This window comes from Scyliorhinus canicula, chromosome 3 (assembly GCF_902713615.1).
Source record: "Scyliorhinus canicula chromosome 3, sScyCan1.1, whole genome shotgun sequence".
Lineage (NCBI taxonomy): Eukaryota > Metazoa > Chordata > Chondrichthyes > Carcharhiniformes > Scyliorhinidae > Scyliorhinus > Scyliorhinus canicula.
Window position 1 is genome coordinate 178,319,314 of NC_052148.1, and position 20,595 is coordinate 178,339,908.

The following is a 20,595-nucleotide window of genomic DNA, read 5'->3' on the forward strand; positions in this document are numbered from 1 at the left end:
CAGATCAGTCAAGATCTTATCATAATGGTAGGAGGTTCAAAGGGTCAAGTGGCCTACCCTTGCCTCTGAGAACCGGAACAGGCTTGATGGGCCGATTGGCCTCCTGTGCCATCAGTTTATGATTGAATATTCATACTATGCATTGAATATAGTATGTGCAGCATATACATAGCGCCCCCTGTGTACATGTTGCATGGAGTGTATAAAGTGTTTACATTAGGCGTCTATATGACGTAATACATAGGCTATGGTACATGGAGTGCGATTGGTATAGTTTGCATGTTGTTTGTACTGTGTACATGGTATATGCCTATATTGCTCACACTGTATAATCACACCTCGTGCTGTGTATATAGTGCACACCCTGTGCTGTGCACCAGTTGCTGGGAAAGGGGCAGGAGGTTGGTTGGTTGGTCGGCGGCAGCGCCATGACAGCAGGGATGCAGTGAGTCGGCTCCGGCAGTGATCGGCACTCGGATCGCTGGCTGGCGGGGGCGGCGCTGGTGTCTCTCGGTCTCTCCCGCGCCGTGGCTCCGGGGAGATGTGAGCGCCGCTCGGGGTTGGAGGTGAGTCTGAGGTGTGGGGCCTGGGGGAAAGGAGCCGGGGCCGGGCGGCTCGGTTACCGGGAGTCTGGGCCCCATGCCCGCGGCCTGCTGCTTGGTTGTTGAGGCGATGCTTAAGCCGCTGGGAAGGGAGCTCCGGCGCGGGATGGTGGAGTTTAAATGTCGCCGAGAGTGGTGGAGGAGCGATGAGGGCGGCCTGGGCCCGCGAACCCGGGGCTTTGAGTCCGGTTCTGCTGCCCCCTTGGCTGGCTGGTGTGTGGCCAGAGGGAGTGGGAGCCCCGGGTGCGGCCTTCACTGCTTCCCGAGAGGAGGCAGAGACCGGGCTGTTGTGTTTTGGAAATGTTTCCTCTGGGGGAGAAGTTCAGACACTTGCCTTTTATTTACAAAATATCTACTATCCCAATCAAAACCTTTGCCGAGGAGGTTATTTGCAGACTTTCCCTTTTTTAAAGGCTGAAAGGTAGATTCATGGTGTATTTGTGAGGGAAAAAAACTTTATTTACTTTTGGGCAGGAAGTTTTGGAGTTTGATTGTGCTGTGGACCCACTTGGTGGTGAGTTTGTCATTCTGTTGGGTGAGGTCTTGTTGCTTCCTCTGTATTTTGGGAAGAAATTTGTGCAGAACAGAAAGGAGTGGATATGACACTTACACATTTATACAGAAACTGCCAGTGTATTTTGCTAGCTTTTTGATATCCATGACTTAGATAATTTTCTGTAATGCAATCAGTTTTAATTGCCTCATGTTTGGCAACCTCATCAGCCTGACTTAAAAATCCCACTGACATTTATTTCACATGTATGGTTTTGGAAAAGTACTTTGGAAAATTGCAACAGCTATATGTGAAATTGGATTGTGTTTGAACATTGAATAAAAAATACTTATAACTTAGTCAAAGTCATTATGGCACAGGAAACCATTTGGCCTGTTGAGTCTATTCTGATTTTCTGTAGAGCAATCCAGTCAGTCCTGTTTCCTTGTTCTATTCCTGTGGTTTTGAAAATGTTATTTGCCTCAAATACCCATCTTAATTTATTTCTGAAACTAATCATTTTCTTCACTTCCACCACCCTCATAGGCATGGCGTTCCATCTGGTTACCACTTGCGGTGTAAAGAAAAATAATGCTTTCTCCCTTCTCCCTTTCTCTCTCCCCCTGCCCTACATCTGTTGCTCCCAAAGCTTAAATAAACGTGTCGCCTTGTACAATCAACTTATGGGAACAGCTATTTTTGCCGACCGTATCCAAATTGGTTGTAATCGTGTATATCGCTATTTCATCCCCTCAGTTCCCTTGCGACAAGGAAAACAACCCTAGCTGCTTCAATCTAAACTTGTAGCTAAAATCTTTCATCTCTGGAACCATTGGTAAAGAAAGCTCCTCTCACCCTGCCAAGTATCCTCTCATTGTACCGAAAGTCTGGTGACCGGAACTGTACAGCATGCTCTAGTTGTGGCCTTTTTGAGAGTTTTTATGGAGGTTCAACATAACTACCTGGCTTCGTATTTAATATTTCTACTGTATTTATGAACCTCAAGATCCCATGTACTTTTCTAAGTACTCTCCCTGGTTTAGCTGGAGGGGCTGGTTTAGCTCACTCAGCTAAATCGCTGGCTTTTAAAGCAGACCAAGCAGGCCAACAGCACGGTTCGATTCCCGTACCAGCCTCCCCGGACAGGCGCCGGAATGTGGCGACTAGTAACTAGTCCATGTCCACAGTAACTTCATTGAAGCCTACTCGTGACAATAAGCGATTTTCATTTTCATTTTTCATTTCATTCTTAAAATGTCCTGTCAAAGATTTATGTCCAAGAACCCACAGATCTCTGTTCTTGCACGTTCTTTGGAACTGTGCCATTTAAGAGCATGAAAAATTTGGAGCAGGTTTAGACTATTTGGCCCCCTGAGCCTGCTCTGCCAGTTAGTAAGATCATGGTTCATCTGATTGTGGCCTCAACTCTCCTTCCTGCCTCCCATAACCTTTGGAGATCACAAATCAATCTAGGTCCTCACAAGATATTCAGTGATCCAGCCTCCACTGCTCTCTGGAGAGGAGAATTTCAACGATTCACAACCCCGGGAGTGAAGAAGTTCCTCCTCCTCCGGAATTCGGCATGTCCACGTTGACTCTTAACTTTTACAGGTGTACCATAGAAAGCATCGGCTGTATCACCACCTGGTATGGCAACTGCTCGACCCAAGACCGTAAGAAACTAGAGTCGTGAACACTGCCCAGTTCATCACATGAACCCGCCTCCCATTCATAGACTCCTAAACGATCCTCTTGTGGACCGATTTGATCTCTTACAGCTTCTCTACAGAGTAGCACTGCACTCCTGAATGCTTCACCCGATGCCTTTGTCTATGTATTTACATTGTGTATTTTATGTTTTCCCTATTATATACTTTTCATGGAATGATCTGTCTGAGCTGCATGCAGAACAAGACTTTTCACTGCACCTCGGTACAACTGACAATAAGCAAATCCAATCCAATACCATTTTAAATCCCATGCACGTTCTCCTTGTGTCTGCGTGGGTTTCTCCTGGGTGCTCGGTTTTCTCCCACAGTCCAAAGATGTGCTGATTAGGTGGATTGGCCATGATAAATTTCCCATGGTGTTCAAAAAAGATGAGGTGGGGTTACAGGGATAGGGTGGAGGGATGGCCTTAAGTAGGATGCTCTTTCCAAGAGCCAGTGCAGACTTGATGAGCCGAATGGCTTCCTGCATTGTGAATTAATAATCGCTTATTGTCACAAGTAGGCTTCAATGACGTTACTGTGAAAAGCCCCTAGTCGCCACATTCCAGCGTCTGTTTGGGGAGGCCGGTACGGGAATTGAACCCGCCTTCTGCATTACAAGCCAGCTGTTTTGCCCACTGTGCTAAACCAATTCTATGAAATGGGAGACCCTTTTTTTTCTCCCCTGCCACCGCCATGAAGGAAATGCCACCGCCATGAAGGAAAACATTTTCTCTGTATTTACCATGACAAGCCCCCTCAAAGTCTTGTTTCAATAAGATCATGTCTCATTCTTCAAGACTCCAATGAGTCTCGGCCCAACCAGCTCAACATCTCTTCCAAAGACCACTGTTCACCCCAGAAATCAATCTCGTGTACCTCCTTTCAACTTTCACCAATGCAAGTATAGCTCTTTTTAAATAAGTAGACTATAACTACTCGAGGTGTGGTTGCACTAAACCCTGCACTGTTGGAGCAGGACTTCCTGACTTTGATACTCCATACCCCTTTCAATAAAAGTACTTGTCTTCCTAATTACTCGTTGTACCTGCCTGCTTGCTAACTTGTAAATCATGTGTAAAGACACCAGATCCCAATTGTACTTCAACATTTTGTAATCTCTCGCTATTTAAATAATGTTGTTTGCTGTTCTCTCCACCAGTGCTGGCTGACATTGTCTGCCATTCTGTTTTTTCTGTGTTTTATACCCAAATCTTTTATCTCTTGTTTCTGCTGTGGCATCTGTTCAGTTCTTGGTTTGTATTTCGGAGTGAAATCGTTGGAGTCTCAAGAATAATCTCTGCAGTCTTGCTGCTGTTTTACGCAGACTCTTCTTGTAGCTCTACTCCAGTGGACAGTGATCACTCTCCACTCTGAACTTTCTCCCATAGACCTCTCTGTATGGAATTTCTCACATACATATACAACTGCCAAAAGCTCTCTTTCAATGTTGGCATATCTGCTCTCAGCTGATATTATAGCTTGGGATGCAAATTTTATCATTCTTCTCCCAGTCCATTTTTTTATACATAGAAGCATCTCCTTACAGACTTGTCTCCATGCATACAACTTTAAATTTGTTGAAATTCCTCTCTGATGACTGATTGTTGTCTTTCATCAGCTCTTGTAGGTTTGCTGTGTATTCTGATATGTGAGATATGAAATAATGCATGTACTGGATCAAGCCAAGGAAACCTCTCGGCATTTATCTCCTTGGAGTGTCAATCTCTGAGATGGCTGTGACAGGACTCTGCTTGATTCCTGTTCGCTGGATGCACCATTCCACAAACTGTTCTTCTGTCATCTTCGCAGTGCATTTGTCTGCTTGATCCCAGCTATCCTGGTTCTCACCATGGTTTTAGGTAGATGGTGGTCTTGATCTTTATCACCTACGCAAAGAGCTGGTGACTGTTCTTTACATCTTCAGTATGTCTCATCTACGTTTAGCTGAAACACATTCTGGCTCACTTTACCGCCAAGAGGTAGACAAAGGAATCGTTCCACCAACCAAAGGACACATTGAATGTTGTCAACAGCAAAGATTCCTTATCTACATGTTTCAGTAGCTATTTCTGGCATCTAGCGTGCTGAAATCTTTTGCCCCTGCTAGCACTGGTGTGATCTCTCCAGTGTTGGAATAGTGGAGCGATTCTTTATTGCTTGAAACATCTTTGGGATCCAGGTAAATTCTTTGCTCACCATTTGGCTTCTGTCTCACCAATTTACCCCATGTGCTGGCTCAGTGACTCTGGTGATTACCTTCATTTCTGCCATCTCTTGGAGCACCAATTCAAGCTTTGCTTTTAGTTGTATTGGTACTTCATGTGGGGGGATGAATAACACCGTGGTGGATCAATAGTGATGTGATACTCAAATGTCAACAAACTCACCTGAATCCTGCCTCAGGCGTTGAAATTCACATTGGTAGATCCGATGATTTGACTTTGGCTGGTGCTGAAATTAATGTTGTCCTGGGTTTTCTTTTGTGCTACTTACGCATCTCCCAGCGATTCCTTCCTCTTGCCCACAAGGGTGAAGCTAACCCTTTGCTAGCGCCGTTTCAAAAAGATACTGAATGTCAGTTTGAATTTTTGTTTTGAACTTCTGAAATGCTTCTATAACATCAGCCTCCCACTTGAATCATGGATTGGAACTGTACGTTCATTGCTGTGATGGTGGACATTTTGGTTTTGCACGATTCACTGTTTTCCCCTCTCTGGGTTGATTTTTTTCCCCCAATCTAATTCCGCATTAAATTCATTTGAAATGTATCTGTTTTTACTCAAAAATGTCTTCGGGTGCACTCTTGCATTTGTACGTTCTGTCACATTCTGGTTATCATTGCCCAGATTGCTCTGAGTGGTGAGCCTGTGGAATTCATTACCACAGGAAGTAGTTGATGCTAAAACTTTGAATATATTCAACAGACGGCTAGGTATAGCACTTGGGGAGAATGGGATCAGAGGCTATGGGTAGAAAGCAGGATTAGACTATTGAGTTGGATGATCAGCCATGATTGTGATGAATGGTGGAGCAGGCTCGAAGGGCCAAAAGGCCGCCTCCTGCTCCTATTTTCTACGTATCTATGTTCCTTTTCAACTTTCAAAAAATTTCCCTTGCATCAACTCTCCTCCATTATTTCATTTAAAAATCCATGCAGCCCTGGATATTCGATTCACCAAGACACTGGTCCAGTGAATCATATCCCAATGTACTAACTCCCTCTTTCCCCAGTCATTGTGCCAGTGCCCCATGAATCAAAACTCCTTTCCCCGCACCAATCTTTAAGCTGCACATTCAACTTTGATATTAATTGCCCTTGTGGTTCAGGTAGTAATCCAGAGATTGTTACCTTTGTGGTTCTGCTTTTTAATTTACTCCCTAGATTCTCATACACCTATAGAAGAACTTTCTCCTTTGTTCCACCTAGGTCATTGGTACCCATGTGGATCCTTCTCCCACTGGAATTCCCTTTCCAGCCCTGCGGGGAATGCTTTAACTATGGCAATGGGCAGGCAACACGGTCTTTGAAACTTGCATTCTTGGCTGCAGCTTAGTTTATATTGCCTCTCCCTATAATTTCTGCCAACTGCATTTCTCTGTACAGATATCCCCCGTTTGGTGCGCATTTTGTTAGCTCAGTTTTCATTTTAGGCTGTTTTGCCAATTGGAGAACTAACTTGAATAGCGTATGCTAAATGCTGAATCTGTTCTTTAAACACTTCTGCTGTTTTGCTTCACTTCCCAATTTCTTCTTGACAGCACTGCTGAGCTTTTGCTCAGGAGCCGATTTGTGAGGCATATGTGACGGGGCTGGAAGGGCCAGTTCGTGGGTAGCAGTAGGCAGTACATAATTACAAGCAGTAGTGATAGTAAGAATTAAGAGTCTATTTAGGCCGGTTGGAATCAAGGCATAGATTTTTTAAGATTAAAAAAAATAAGAGGTCAGGAACGTAATGTTTTCTTATGGTAAAATGATTCTCATTTTGCATGCCAATCACATTTGGAATGGGACGGGAAGCTGTATTTAATTCTTGTTGCAGTCCATTGATACAATTCTCACTGCCACACTTTGAAGTTTGATATTGTTGGCAAGTGTTGCTATATTTATCTGGTTCTAAATACAGCGGTCAATATGGTCGCCTTCCTTGATCCTAATTATGTTTGCTCCAGAGTTGCCAGGTATCTTTCGATATTGCCACAAGGTTCAAACCCGAATACTGATCAAAGAACCAATGCACCAGTTAGTTAGTTCAAAGTCAATACTATTTATTTACACACACAGTAATATCTACTCATGCACAAAATGCCATAAACTATCTCTAACGCTAACGCCTATACTTAACTTTGGGTGCCCACTCAGTCAGAGGAACAATGGCCGTTGTTCCGATCTGAGGCTGTTGGGTTCGAAGAGGTAACAGGAGAACATCTAAGGTCGTCCGTCTGACAGTGAGCGTTGACCTTGGACTTACTTGCTTCTGGTGCAGCTCGTGGACGGGTCTCTCTGCTTCGCGAGCCGAGTCCAAGAGAACGATTCTCTCTCGGGGGCTTCTTATACCTGAAGGGGCTTCGCGCGCCTTTGGGCGGGCCTTGAACTTGGTCCCAATTAATTGGGCCATATTTGATCACTGGTATTGATCTTGACCAATAAAGGGGTGGGTGTCCTGATGGCTGGGCTTGTCTTAGGTGGCCATTGGCCTTGCTTTGTTTGTGTCTTTCTGGCGCCGGGGTGTCTGCAATAGTATCGGTTACTTGAGTGTCATTCCTTTATTCCCGGAGATGGGCCATCAATATGTTAATTTCCTTACAGTTTCAATCACGTCAATATGCATGCAGGCCCTGTGTCTGCTTGCTTTCTTAGCATTGTCCATATTTCCCTACAGTCATTGCGATCATCCATTTTGTATTCTGGAAGTGGCCATCCCAGATGGCTACACAAGTTTAAATTTTTTATCAGTATTCCACTATCTAAGTCATAATTGCTGTGGTTCTCTACACTAACGTTTCCAGCAAACATCTTCGTCTGGCAAAAGTGTTTTTTTTTAAGTGGGTCATGATGGTGTGTCTGAGTCCAAGTTTCTGTGGTAACATGCACTTGCGTTTTGGAGCTGAAAATGAAAATTGCTTATTGTCACAAGTAGGCTTCAAATGAAGTTACTGTGAAAAGCCCCTAGTCGCCACATTCTGGTGCCTGTTCGGGGAGGCTGGTATGGGAATTGAACTGTGCTGCTGCCCTGCCCTGGTCTGCTTTAAAAGCCAGCTGTTTAGCCCCGTGCTAAACCATCCCCTAGCTGTGGCGAGTAATGGTAGAGGCTTCAATGTTGTTTCGATTCCATGGCTGACCAGAAATATTTCTTGCTCTTACCATCCGCTATTGGTGTGTGTTGGAAGGACTTGCTTGGCTGCCTTGAGAATACACCTTTCTTGCCATCAATTCCTGGGTGGGACTCGGCCCAGCAGTTTCTGACTTGAGGCAGGGCTCCAGGGACCAAGGTTTGAATCCCAGCTTGGGTCTCTGACTCTGCGGAATCTGCATGTCCTCTGTGCCTGCGTGGTTTTCGTCTGGGTGCTCCGGTTCCTCCCACAAGTCTCGAAAGATGTGCTTGTTAGGTGAAGGACATTCTGATTTCTCCCTCGGTGCACCCAAACAGGTGCCTTAGTGTGGCGACTAGGGGATTTTCACAGTAACATCATTGCAGTGTTGATATTATTATTATTTTATTATTATTTTTATTTTTTATTATTAATAAACTCCAATGGTCTGTATGTCCAACTATTGTGAAAACCACTTGCAACATTCAGCAGTGTTTACTTTTATTCTGGAAAGTATTTTGGCCTTGCAAAATTTTCGGCATATAACATCTGGTCATTTCAAGATACAGCCTATTAGAAATAAGAGTATTGGGTATTCGGAAGCGAATGTAAGAAGGTTCATGGGGAGAAAGAGGGATGAATGATACTGCAAGGTGTGTTCTGAGGTGCTGTGCAGGAGAATGTTGTGCAGTTTAGGAGTTGGCAGTTTTTCAACTGTTGGACCGTATGCCATTCCTGCCCTCCTGAAGTCCTTGGATTGCTTGATGCACACAGTCCTCGTTCTCTCAATTCCTCAATTACTTAATCAAGCCTGCTTGGTTTGAGAGACATCTTCTCCCATCCTCAGCAAACATTACTTCCTCCGAACCTGCAGCAGACCTCAAGATCCAGGACCCAGGGAGTAGTCTTCCCAGGTCCCCTTTTCATGATTGCTGAAACTTCAGTAATTATGTAGGCTAAATGTCAAACTTTAGTTCCATAACACTCTTGTGAAACACCTTGGGCAGTTTTGTTATTGGCTTCTAAGGATTGATTTCTTTCTGGTCATTTTATATCTGGAAACCATCAATTTCTCATTGTACAGTTTTGATCTTGGTTGTTTCAAAATTAACTTTCTAAGATGTATATCTGTAACTTTTTTTTCCAAATTCATTTAAAATTATTTTAAAAATTCTTGTTATGTGCAATACTGCTAAAGGGAAGTCTGTTTGTTCCGGCTTGAATTCTTTTTCCTTTTTAATTCAACAAGAGAATTAATTGAATCTTCTAACTTATCCACATCTCTACGGAAGAATTAGAGGCATGATTTTTTTAAATTCATGAAGTGCAATAGAAAGACTAGAATGATTTCTTTTTTCACATCACAATCTGCATTTCTAATATTCTGGAGCCATCGCAGACGTACTTGTCAGACATGCAATTTGGTGATCTGTCTGAGTTAATTTATTTGTTTCTCAATAGCATACTTGTGTTGATCTTGCTCATGGGTGTCCTGGGTTCCTGAATTATTGCTCTGAATAGTCATGTGCTAACTTGTTTCTCTTTTTTTACGACCATTGCTTGAGCAATGCAAATAATTTGCATGCAATTGCTGATTCTACCAGTGGATAATATTACAACGGGTAGCACGTGTAAGAGAGGTGAGAAGATAGATGGAAAGAAGGGAAAAGAAGCATTTGCTTTACATAAAAAACACATATCCAAGTTTGCAAACGGAACAAAGGTAGGAGACGTTGCAGTGTAGATGGAAGCTTAAAATTACAGAGATATTGATGGTTAAGTACGTGACAAATGGATTTCAGTACAGGCAAATGTGAGGTCATTCATTTTGGATCTAAAAAAAATCGATCAGGGTATGACTAATGTTGAAAAGCGAGACCTGTAGGTCCAGAGACTTGGGAGTCAAGATACATAGATCGTTAAAGTGTCACAGACAGATCAAAAAGGCTAATGCAGCAATACTGGCCTAGAATGCAAATGGCTCGAAGTTAATGCTATGGCTGTACAAATCCCAGGTTAATAATAATATTTTTATTGTCACAAGTAGGCTTACATTAACACTGCAATGAAGTTACTGTGAAAAGACCACACCTTGAGTACTTGGGGAAGCATATATTGGCCTTGGAGGGATGCAATGTAGATTTCCCACCATTAAGAGGAGAATTCACACTAGGTGAAAAGCAGAAATCTTTATATCTGAAATAAGCAGAAATGCTTGAAATACTCAGTTGTGGCAGTACCTAATGGAGAGAGAAACAGTTCACATTTCAGATCTGTGATTCCATGATCTTACTGAATGCAATTGGCTCAAGGGGCTTTAAAAAAAATAAATAAATAAAAATTCATTCTGGAAATGTGGGTGTTACTGACTGGGCCAACATTTATTGTCCATCCCTAACTTCCCCCGAACTGAGTGGCTTGCTGGGCCATTTCAGAGGGCACATGGGTCTGGAGCCTCTTGTAGGTTGGACCAGGTATGGGATGGCAGATTTCCTTCTCTAAAGGGCATTAGTGAACCAGATGGGTTTTTAATTCCAGATTTCATTCAATTCAAATTTCACTATTTGCCGTGGTGGGATTCGAACCTTGGTCCCCTGAGAATTGGCCTGGGTCTTGTTGCTCGTTATGCTTTCCTTAATTTGCTCTGCTTTAATTACCTTTGCTCAAGATTTTTGATCATTAATTACCTTTGCTCAAGATTTTTACTCATCTTTTTGATACCACCACAAGGTTCAAAACCGAATACTCGATACACCAGTTAGTAAGTTTGAAATCAACTCACATTTATTTACATTCAGTCCATTATTACTCATGCACAAACTCCACTCACTAAACTACAACTACTACTAAAAGCCTATACTTAGCTTCGGGTGCCCACTCAGTCAGAGGAACAATGGCCGTTGTCTGGTTCTGATACTGCTGGCTTCGAACTGGTATAGAATAGTAGCCAGGAGCACCTATCTCGTAGTGTGTGTTGACCTTAGACTCACTTGGCTGGTGCTTGGCGGGTCTTGTCGCTGAGAGCCAAATCTGGCTTTAGGGACTTAAAAAAAATTTTTTTTTAAATTTTTTTAATTTTTTATACCCCAAAGGGTTTCATGCCCTTCTGGGCAGTTCCTGAACTTGGCCCCAATTAATTGGACCATGTCCCAATCGTTTGTATTGATTCTCTCCAATAAAGGGGTTGTTCCTTGATCACTGGGCGGGCCCTAGGTGACCGTTGGCCTGCCTTTGTTTTAGTCTCCACTGGCGCAGGGGAGTCTGCTCTGGTACCGATTGTTTAAATGTTTCACTTTTGTCCCCGGAGATGGACCGTTACTATGGCTTGTAGTATCAGTTCAGTCTGGACTCTGCAAGTTCCAATCCACGGGCAAACCTTGCACCTGCTTGTTTTCCTAGCACTGTCCAATTTTCCCTGTGCTCTTTGCGAATGTTCATTTTGGAATCGGGACATGGCCACCCCAGGTGGCTCCACTCTCGGTGAAAATACTACAATGCCGCCACCTCCCCAAAATGGCCCATTCCTGTTCCTGTGCTACTTCAGGGAAGATTGTTCGTCTCAGCAAAAAGCCCTGAAGTCGACAGTTGGCAATATTTCCATCCCCAATTTATCACTTTACGTCATGTTTCTTCATCTATTTTTGTGTTTTCCATGCATTACAAGGGTCCTAAAAATGTCAAGTTATGTAAGTTCTGTTACTGTTGAGCCATAAAAGAATGATTTATTTTCAATTCTGGGAAATCAGTAGAAAAGTTTGTAGTTTCTCTCGTTTATTTACTTCACAAGAAAACATGACTGCTTTGATAAGCATAAACTTGATATAAAATATTCAATGGTAAATTCTTCAATATTTCCATATGCTTTAAGAAAAAAACCCATCCAGCCATTGCTCTGTCGATTTGCAACTTTTTTTGCATGTTACAACTTCATTCAGGTCAACTTAATATTAGTGTTAAATGTTAAGGTAATCCTAGCAAAATGTGCCATGCAATATATAGACAAGAGGGAGCGATTCATTCTGTCAAGTACATTTGACGTTCCATGAGATCATGGCCGATCTATATCCCAACTCCATATCCTTGGACTCCATTTTCCCTGTTTAACAAAACAATGTATGGATCTTCAATTATTTAATTGTGCTCGTATCTATTGCCTTTTGCCGGAGAAAGTTCTGCCTTTTTATCAAACCATTCTTCTGTTGTATGAAGAAGAGTTTCTTGATTCTTGGTGGTGATGCTGACTGTCACTCCAGTAAGATTCGCCACCGTGCAATGAGAGGTGGAAGGCTACGACATCGGCCTTCCTCCTCTCATTGAGCTCCAGCTTCTCTAAAAACCCAAATATTGCCACCAAAGGGTCCGGGTCCTCCACTTCCTCCACTATCCTGGCTAAGACCGCGAACACTCCTGCCCAGAATCTTCCCAATTTTTCATAGCCCCAAAACATGTGTGTGTGATTTGCAGGCCCCCGTCCATACCTCTCTCGCTCATGTGCTACCCTCTGAAAGAACCCACTCATTCTCACCCGAGTCCTACCCACTCATTCTTGCCAGAGTCATGTGCACTCTGTGCACCACCTTAAACTGTATCAGGCTCATCCTTACATAAGAGGAGCTCCCATTTACCCTCTGCAGTGCCTCACTCCATACACTCCAATTGATCTCCGCTTCCCATTTCTCCTTTATCTTCACCACCTGCTCGCCTCCCTGCTCCCCCAGCCACTTGTGTATACATATCCCCAATTCTTCCCTTCCCTTCCACATCTGGAAGCGGCAGTTAATCAAGCAGGGTATCCTGGCAACCTAGGGAACCCTCTCCAGACCTTGCATGCAAAGTCCCTAACCTGCAGATATCTGAACTCTCTCTCCTTCGGCAGCTCTACCCTCTTTCTTGGCTCCTCCAGACTGGCGAACACTTCCTCAAAATATTCTCACTATATCCTTGGATCAATTCCTTTCTAAATCTTAAGCTCATCCCTGTATTTTTAAGGAAAGTAAGCATGGTTTATGTAATCTCCCCATATAAATTAGCCCTTGGAGCCACATTAACGTTCTGGGGAATGCTTCCAAAGCCAGATCCAAATGTTCTGGGGCACAGCTTCCAAATCCAGTTCCAAAGCAATGTATGCTTTCAAAATTGCAGTGTCCAGCCCTGTCCTCGGCGCTCCAAGTTTGGTCTAGCCAGTGCTTCGTATAGTTATAGCAAAACTTCCTCCTCTGCATTCCAGCTCTCATTATACAGACTAACATTCCATTAGCCTTTATGAATTTTCTACCTTGCGACTATATCTTAGTGATGTGTGTTTGGGGACCTTTAAATCTCTTTTGGCTTTCTCTATTTCAATAATACTTGAATCTGTCCATTTATTGTCCAAAAATGGATGACCTCACACTTGCCTGTTTCATGTCCATCTCCTACAAGACTGGATCTAATCATGGCCCCTTGACATTCAATGGAATTACCATCGCTGAATCCCCCACAATCAACCTCCTCGGGGGTGACCATTGATCAGAAACTGAACTGGACTAGCCACATTAGTACTGTGGCTACCAGGGCAGTTCAAAGGCTAGGAATCCTACAGCGAGTAAGTCGCCTCCCGACCCCTCAAAAGCCTGTCCATCTACAATACACAAGTCAGGAGTGCAATGGAATACTCTCCACTTGGCTGGATGAGTGCAGCTCCAACAACACTCAAGCAGCCCAACACGATCCAAGATACAGCAGCCTACCTGATTGGGAGCATTCCAACCCTACACCACTGATGAACAGTGACAGCCTTGTGTACCATCTACAAGATGCATTGCAGTAACTCACCAAGGTTCCTTCGACAGCACCTTCCAAATCCACGCCCACTACAGAAGGACAAGAGCAGCCGATAAACCTGGAAACCTCACCACCTGGATGGTCCCCTCCAAGTCACTCACCACCCTGATTTGGAAATTATCACTGTTCCTTCATTGCAACATCTGGGAATTACCTCCCTAAAAGCACAATGGGTGCAGCTACACCCAAAGGACTGCAGTGGTTCAAGAAGGCCAATCACTACCATCTTCTGAAGGGCAACTATGGATGTGCAATAAATGCTCGCCTAATCGGCAACACCCACATCCCGTAAAATGAATTTAAAAAAAAACTGTCTTGAGGTGAAAAGTCTTTTCACAAGAATGATACCAGAACGGAGAGGTGTATGTATCGAAAGGATCAAACAGGCAGGATCACTTTCTGTAGAAACTTGATTGAGATCTTTTTAAAATATAAAGTGTTTGATAGGATTTCTCCACTTGTTGCTGCGACCAGAACAAGGGAGATTTAAATATAAGGTAGCTGCAAATGAAGATGCTCAGCAGAGGTTTCAGGACATTACTGAGTGGGACCTTGAAGTAGTTCTTTAGATTCTGAATGCCACACAGTGAACATAAAAATATATATGATAAGACAGATAATATTTATTGTCACAAGTAGTCTTTAAAGTTACTGTGAAAATGGGTATGTTACTGGAGAAATGGTGCAAAAGGCAGGACTTCAGATTCTTTGGGTATTGGAACCTGTTCAAAATGGATGGGTTGCAACTTCAAGTGGGAACAATGTCTTTGCATTGAGCTTGAGTACTGCAGTGGGTGAAGGTTTAAACCAATTTGGCAGATAATGAATACTAGGATGAAACCTTAAGAGACACTAAAGGAGCAAATTTTAAGACTAATTGCAAAAACATACAAGAACTACAGACTTCAGTTGTCAAAATATAGACTAAAAAAAGTACCAGTGTAAAGGGAAAAGAAAGGGAGGTATAGTGAAATTGCTGCAGAATGAACAGGAACATATTTCAATGGGGAAGTATTTGTGGAACAGTGATTATAATATGAAGTTTTTAGTTACTTATGGGAAATGACCAGAAACAATCAAGCATAAAAATACTTTACCGGGGGACGGCTATTTTACAGAATTGAAAAGGAATCTGGTGAAAGTGGATTGAAATCAAAAATTAATGGGCAAAACAATAACTCGAGAGTCGCAAGCCTTCAAACCAGTAATTGTTCATATGCAAAAGGGCATCCAAGCTGGAACTTCCTGTCCGGGTGCTTTGGTTTCCTCCCACAGTCCAAAGACGTACAGGTTAGGTGGTTTGGCCATGCCAAATTGCCCTTAGTGACCAAAAAGGTTAGGATGAGTTATTGGGTTGTGGGGATAGGGTGGAAGTGAGGGCAGTGGTTCGGTGCAGACTCTATGGGCCAAATGGCCTCCTTCTGCACTGTATGTTCTATTCGCAATTCCGAAAAAGCTCTGAAATCCTCACTGTGTTGGCTGCCCCTAGGACTGTGTCCTGTTCATGTGGCCGAACAAACATGCGTATGTGTATCCTTCCATTTGATAACACAAGTTTGTTGCATTGAAAAAGTTTAAACTGATACCTGATTCCCTGTCGGGAGGCAAGCCATGCATCTCCCGTCAGACACCATACCGACCTGCGACTCCAGGCAGCTTTGAAGGATCATTGCAGCTTGGTATTCCAGAACCTGAGACACTGGGCTCTGAGCATTTTGAATAAGGGATACACTTGTAATTAAAAGAGTCAAGTAAGAGTGTAAGAATATATATGGGTTAAGAAAAGGAAAGCCAAAAGTCTTTAATAAACATGTGCTAATAGTGAAAAGCAAGGTTGTTAAAGGAACGGTAGACCAATTATGGTGCAGAACAGAGATCTGTGGAAACAGCAGGTATGGTTGCGGTACTAAATACTTTGACACATTCCCTTCTCTAGTGAATTTGGTTGTAATATAGCAATAAAGGAAGAGTTGAACATGATACTAGATATATAGAATCATAGAATTTACAGTGCAGAAGGAGGCCATTCAGCCCATTGAGTCGGCACCAGTCCTTGGAAAGAGCACCGTATGCCCACGCCTTCAACCTATCCAAGTAACCCCACCTACCCTTTTTCTTTTGGACATGAAGGCCAATCCACCTAACCTGCTCATCTTTGGACTGTGGGAGAAAACCGGAGCACCCGTAGGAAACCCACTGGAAGAGCGTGGAGACTCCGCACATAGTGACCCAAGATGGGAATCGACCCTGGGACCCTGGAGCTGTGAAGCAACTGCTACTGTGCTGCCAGAGATAATTTAAAAACAACATTCAAAAGTAGAGAAGTTGTCTGGATTGGATGCATCCTAGGTTATTAAGGAAAGTATGACTGGCAGCTGCATAAGTGCAAGGACCCAACTGTTGCCAGGTAAATCCAGTAACATTTGTAGAAATCGCCTGAGCATTGTGTGTTCAAACCTACATTATTGTTGTCAACTTTCCTCTCGTACATTAGGTGCTGCTGAGCTTCAAAATGGGATTATGCATTGGGCAACATCCTTGCCCAAGTGAGCATTCTCCATTGTGGCCGTTGATTTTTGTTTGTAAGCTAGTGAAGGACTGGTTCTGATCTCCTCTTGACTGATTTGTTTTCCCTACTTGCTGAAGACAACTAAGTGTAAGTGGTTTTGTTGGTGACGATTCAAATTGTATAATGTACTACTAGAAAGACATCTGTTGATTATACACAGTAGTGAAGGACATGGAGCATAGAAACAGACCATTCAGCCCATCCTTCATCTCATTAACATAACGCTTCTTTCTTAAGATTAGTAAACTTTTCCTTGGGGGGTTAGCACTGCTGCCTCACAGCACCGAGGACCCGGGTTCGGTTCTGGCCCCGGATCACTGTCAGTGTGGTGTTTGCATTTTCTCCCTGTGTCTGTTAATCCAGTCATAATCTTTTTTTAAAAATGTGAACTGTAATATGCAAATACTTCAGTATGATTGGCTCCTTACCAGCTTGATGACATTTACACCTGATTCAACAAGGTGATCTTTTTAACATAAAACTAAATGTTAAAGGAAGCTCTTAGTCAATCTTATTTTTTGACTTTATTTTGCTTCACAGATTTGCATGTTTTCTTTGAGGTGACCTCATTGAAATTTAGAAAATTCTTACAGGGTTCAAAAGGGAAGAATGTTTTTCCGGGCTGGGGGAAGGGGGCATGTTCTTGAATCAGGATAGTTTCAGGATAAGAGGAAGGCTGTTTAGGACTGAGATGAGGACGAATATCTTTGCCCCTAGGATGGTAAACCTTTGGAATTCTCCACCCAAAGGGCTGTGGATAATAGACCTTTGGAATTCTCTACCCCAGAGGACTGTGGAGGCTGAATCAGTGAGTATGTTCAGGACCAAGATGGAAAGTCATCTAGTTTGTAAAAACAACAAGGGACGGCACAGTGATTAGCACTGCTGCCTCACAGCGCCAGGGATCTGGCTTTGATTCTGACCTTGGGTGATGTCTGTGAGGAGTTTGCACATTTTTCCATTCTCTGTGTGGGTTTTCTCCAGATGCTCTGGTTTCCTCCCACAGTCCAAAGATGTGCAGGCCAGGTGGATTGACTCTGCTAAATTGCCCCTTGGATGGGTTACGGGAATAGGGTGGGGGATTGAGCCAAGGTAGTGTGATCTTTGAGGATTGGTGCAGACTCGAAGGGCGGAATGGCCTCCTGCACAGTTGGGATTCTATGATTCTGTGTTGGGAGGTAGAAGGTCAGACATGATCTAATTGAATGGCGAAGCAGGCTGAAGAGGTCAAATAGCCTCCTCCCCCTATTTTCTTGTGCTTCTGGAGCACAATTGCAGTCTGGAGTGCTGCAGCAGTGCAACCTCTGGCGGAGGTTTTCCACTTTTTAAAAAACATTTGTGCCTGTACACCAATTGTTCCATTAGGGCTTGAGTAGAGTAATGATGGTGAACATGACAGTTTCACCATCATTTCCAGAATGAAATCTAGGCCAGTGACGCCCAGGCTTGTAAATTCTGACTAATTATTGTTATGGGCCAGGACTTTAAAGTGTATTAACTTTATCTAACTTTTATGTTGAATTTGGCTAGGATGAGCACCTTCATTTCTTCAGGTGTGATTCATGAGACTTCAGGCGCTTTTATCAAAACAAAGTTTATTATAAGAATGTAGTTATCAAGTGTTTTATATATGTTATCAATTATAAACATGAAAAAATACAACAGCTACAGTAATCTATGTATATAACTCTTGATGAATCCTCAGCTGTTCCAAGTCAATATAAAATCCAATAAAACCCCTTTCAAGGGCGTGGCCCAGCACACTAATCTCACTTGAATGGGCCTGATCCTTTCCGTGAGGTTCTCTGGTCCAGTTTCCAACTAGTAGATTCAAAACTCCTTCAGGGAAGCAACTCTAGCTTTACGGTTACCAAGGCAGTTTGCCATATCCAATGTGCTTTCAGTTCACCGGAACAGCTTTAAAATAAAAGAGGGAAAATGTCCTGCAGCTTAACACCGTGCATTCCAACACTGCTTCTTCTGCAGTCCAAATGAACAAACTGAAAACCCCAAAGCCCCATCTCACTTGACAGCCACTGCCCAGCTCCACCCAAAAATGACATCACTGAAAACGTGCTACAAGCCATGTGGTAAACAAACCTTTCTTGTGAGGGATACTCGCATGACATTATTTATGTATCTATACTGGTATTCCAAACCCCAAAGATGGGAGCTAGATATGTTTCATTTTTATTTTGATATGATACTCTGGACAGTTGTGCTTTATATCTGAAGCTGAGGTGTCTAAAATATAGCTCCCATGAAGTCTCATATTCTCTATTTAGTTCATCTCTTTGGATTTTGTAAATTTAGTGACTTAGAATGGTCTCTTTTCTTTCATGTCAGCTTGTTTTCAAATAAGTATCAACTCCACCAGTGAGAAGCTAAGGCAGTAGAACATAGGAGCAGGCCATTCTACTGCTCGAGCCATCTCCACCATTAAATATTTCTTCTAGACTCTTCTTACCCCATACCTATCAATACCTTCAGTGTATAGAAGACTCTAAAGGCGTCAAGAGGTGTTGAGGCATGGTTGCATCATAGATGCAGATAAGCACTGCACTCCCACATCTGAACTAAACTTGTGCCACTGCAAGAATGCTGTGGGATTTGCTGTAAGTGTTCGTATGAGTGAGATTTGATGTTTCTTGCTCTTAGCATGGATGACTAGCTGGCTAATGCACTTTAATTCAGCAAATAATGAATGGCCAGTTGGGTGAGGTAATGAAAGGCTGGCTGTCCATTGCGGCCATAATCCAGTCTGAGCAGAATCTGGAAAAGGATAACTGCAACATGCTTGTCTGCTTGTATTTAATATATATATAACTTTAAACTGGCATGTTTTCAGTCCCTAACTTGCTGAAAATCTTTCTTGTGTTTGGGTGATGAAAGATCCAAAATGAGTTTGAACATCAAAAGGGAAGTACATCATATCATGTAAATTTGGGAGTCCATGTCATCCTGTAGCGCAATCTAGAGTGATGCATGTGGCTGCCTTGCTGATAGATGTTAAAATCAATATAAGGAGGTGGGAAATTTTCTTGCGCTATAATACTGTTCACATACGAGAGGCTCCATGTATATAGCCCCTTTCGTGAGCACAGAATATCCCAAAATATTTTATGGTTAATAAAAGTATTTTTCAAGTGTAATTATAATGTAAAAACCATAGCAGTATAATTTGTGCATAACAAGCTCCCTTAAATGCCAATGCAATAATGGCCAGATAATCTGTTTCTGTGATGTTGACTTGGAGGATAATATTAGCCAGGATACCAGGGAATAACTCGTTTCACTTGAAATTATTACACATCCATCCATCCAAGCAGGAAGACTGGGCCTCAGTTTAATGTCTCATCAGTAAGATGGTATCTCTGACAGTGTAGCACTCAGTACTGAGGTGGTGTCACAACTGGAGCTTTAGGGAGGAGAATTATAGAGATGGATGCTATTTGTAATATTTCCATTTTCAAAGATGTGGAGATGCCGGCGTTGGACTGGGGTGAGCACAACAAAAAGTCTTCCAACACCAGGTTAAAGTCAAACAGGTAATTAAGTCTTTACAGATCCAGAGAGAGAGTACCCATCGACATGGGTATCACCATTACATGTGAGAACAACACCCACCAGGTACGTGGGACATATTCGTGCGACTCGACCAACATTGTCTACCGCATACGCTGCAGGAAAGGATGTCCTGAAGCGTGGTACATTGGCGCGACCATGCAGACGCTGCGACAATGGATGAATAGACATAGTGTGACAATCACCAGTCAGGAATGTTCCCTTCCAGTCGGGGAACACTTCAGCAGTCGAGGGCATTCAGCCTCTGATCTTCGGGTAAGCGTTCTCCAAGGCGGCCTTCAGGACGCGCGACAACTGCAGAATCGCCGAGCAGAAACTTGTAGCCAAGTTCCGCGCACATGAGTATGGCCTCAAACCGGGACCTTGGATTCATGTTGCATTACATTCACACACACACACTGCTCACTGTCCATTTTCAAAGGAAGAGGAATTTAAAAAATGACTAAATGACCTAGCCATGATCAAATTTGTGTTCTTGGGACATTTCTGTTTGGAATCGAA

At 43.0% G+C, this 20,595-nt stretch overlaps 1 protein-coding gene across 1 annotated transcript in view; it reads left to right on the plus strand.

The window, feature by feature from the left end:
- Positions 1-288: 288 nt before the first annotated feature.
- The window catches only part of cnot6l (CCR4-NOT transcription complex, subunit 6-like), a 139,353-nt gene continuing 119,046 nt past the window's right edge, over positions 289-20,595 (plus strand). The window contains exon 1 of the mRNA XM_038791816.1: positions 289-566. The gene's annotated coding sequence lies outside the window, so the exon portion shown is untranslated. The remainder of the gene's footprint in view (positions 567-20,595) is intronic.